Source organism: Theobroma umbraticum, unplaced genomic scaffold (genome assembly GCF_002168275.2).
Source record: "Theobroma umbraticum cultivar Fairchild unplaced genomic scaffold, ASM216827v3 scaffold_56.0, whole genome shotgun sequence".
NCBI lineage: Eukaryota > Viridiplantae > Streptophyta > Magnoliopsida > Malvales > Malvaceae > Theobroma > Theobroma umbraticum.
This window is the reverse complement of record NW_018397256.1, coordinates 11,240,527-11,242,881: the sequence shown is the minus strand read 5'-3', so window position 1 is coordinate 11,242,881 and position 2,355 is coordinate 11,240,527. Positions and strand designations below refer to the sequence as shown.

At 36.8% G+C, this 2,355-nt stretch overlaps 1 long non-coding RNA gene across 1 annotated transcript; it reads right to left on the bottom strand.

Moving 5' to 3' along the window:
- Positions 1-438: 438 nt before the first annotated feature.
- Positions 439-2,355, bottom strand: LOC110411345 (uncharacterized). The gene is made up of 3 exons (XR_002444753.2): positions 2,287-2,355; positions 1,247-1,543; positions 439-765 (listed from the first exon to the last, which is right to left on the bottom strand). It is a non-coding gene; the product is annotated as an uncharacterized LOC110411345 (long non-coding RNA).

The window sequence follows — 2,355 nt, the reverse complement described above, 5'->3', positions numbered from 1 at the left end:
CCATTGAAACAGAGGCCATTTGGTGATATTTTTCCTTTTCTTTGCTGTTTTTTCTTCTTGCTTAGTAGAATGTAATTGGTTTCAAGTTTTGGACTTTGGCGCTGGTTGACGAAGGATATTATGGCTTAGATATTGGATGAAGAAGAGGGAATCAGATGAGAGGAGGAAATGGGAGATTTCAGGTTGACCTGTCATTCTAATGTTGTCCTATGTGGCAAATTCTACACCTGGGGCTTAATAGATAAGGTTATCCCACTAGACTGAGCTTACATGGAATGGATTGCTCTTGAAGGCTGGGACATTGGTCCCCTCACCTTAAATACTCGTGCAGAGATGGAATATCTCATCGTTGCTTTGGGCCTTTTGGTCCAATTGTCGGGACTTTAATACTATTCACATAGAAAACTAGTCTCACAGAATGAACCTGATGAGCATATGAATATGGGATTACAGACTTGAATCATGGCAAAAGTCAAAATGCATTCATCTTATTTTAAGACTTAACAAGGGAAACAAAACTTGAACCAATCCATAATGCTACATAGCATCCGTGGTCTTAACCCTTTCAAGTCCATAGATACACTAATAAGCTTACATTTGAAAATATCACAGAACTAAATATTTACTTATATTTACCACCATGAAAATGCCTTCCTATTTGTGCGTGATCATTCTTCTCTCACCCATGTTAAGATTATAGCAACTAAAGGGCTTGATTACGACTCTTGGCCGAGCTCCCATAACAGTACCTGCCTGTTGCCATCCCTAGTTGAAACAAGGATATCATGAGAACTGAGTATACACATTTTGAAAGAAAGAAATACATAGTCACTTCATATCAGCTACTAGTATACCAGAATGCTCTCTTCCATAAACCCTTTACAAAAAGTTTCAATAAAAAGTCGACTACAGTGAGATTACAAGTAGCCGCAATTTATAATCCTCTCCTTTCTCAAACCGTACAAGGTTTCAACTGATAAAATCCTCAAACTTTATCATTCGAACAAATTGTGACTTGTGAGTACAATCTGGAATTATTTATTCAACAAATGAAAATCAGATAGAGAGCACACATAGTAACATAAGCTGAAATAGCAATCTGATATGATAAATGTTAGAGACCTAAATATTAGACTTAGTGGCCGCTCCTATATTATCATGCCAAAAAGAAGGATTTGTTGATGTTGATTGTTCAGTTAGTTAAACAACTTTTCATTTTGTTGAAGAGTAAAATGGGCATGCTTACCAATCATATAAGGCATTCTTGAGCAATCAGGTGGTCTCGTATGTTGCTTCTGGCCTGTCTCGATTCACTTGGTTGAGATTCACATGTTGGGGAAGGAGATTGTATCTTACACCCAGCTCCTCAAAAATTCTCTTCAATTCAAGGACCAATTCAGTTCTACGCCTGTTCTTCTCTCTAAAGTCCTGGAAGTTCATTGTATGATTACAATAGAGAGCCATCTTTATCTTATTGACATTCTCAATCTCCTTCACAACCACAAGGTGGTTAGGATGCCACAAGGTATTGGTCTCCAAATGCCTGGTTAAACATGACAGCATAAAGAATATGAATCGCACAAGACCAACATGAACTTTGAATGCAATGCAAAAAATTAACAAGAATTGATTTTTTCGCTAAAAAGCTATCAAATTATATGTTTCATTCCTTATTATTTACTGTGGATAAGGATTTTCGGAGTCTGGCTGCATTAAGGGATATGCAAGCATTCGTTTTCAGGAAACTTAAGATGCAGGGAAACATAATTCACAAGACTATGCCAATTAGATATCATCTTGTCAGATTTAGATGCTTAAAGTAACTCTGCTTCTCCTAATTCCTTTCAACTAAAACAGAGAGATGTGTCAGAAGGTCATTAGAACTTGTAGGCTTACAGAGAAGAGGGTGCTGGTTAATGAATCAGACAGCTCACACAATTCTACAGGGTCCAGAAAACACTCCAATGCTACAAGCAACCTATGAGAACATGTAGCTACGACAGAGAAATTAAGTCTACAGGGCCAGACTAGGGGAAAAGTATTTATTCCTTTAATAATTCTTAAGGCCAATGAAAATGCCAAAGCATAAGGACACCTGCTTGGAACTATAGCAATGTTTGATTTTCTCATAATCCAATCTTATATGAATTAGAGGTATCCAAACATTTGACTCATTAGTTGGTGCATAATCTCTGTCTACAAGCAAGATTCGAATCCCCTTCCTTCAATTAAATAAAAAAAAATCTTTCATGAATTAGAGAAAGAATTAAGCTACAATCAACTCACTTCTTTATTTCTTCGTTCAGCCTGCCTATTGTCTTCGCTGGTGTCATAAAATCAATTGAGAACTCTATA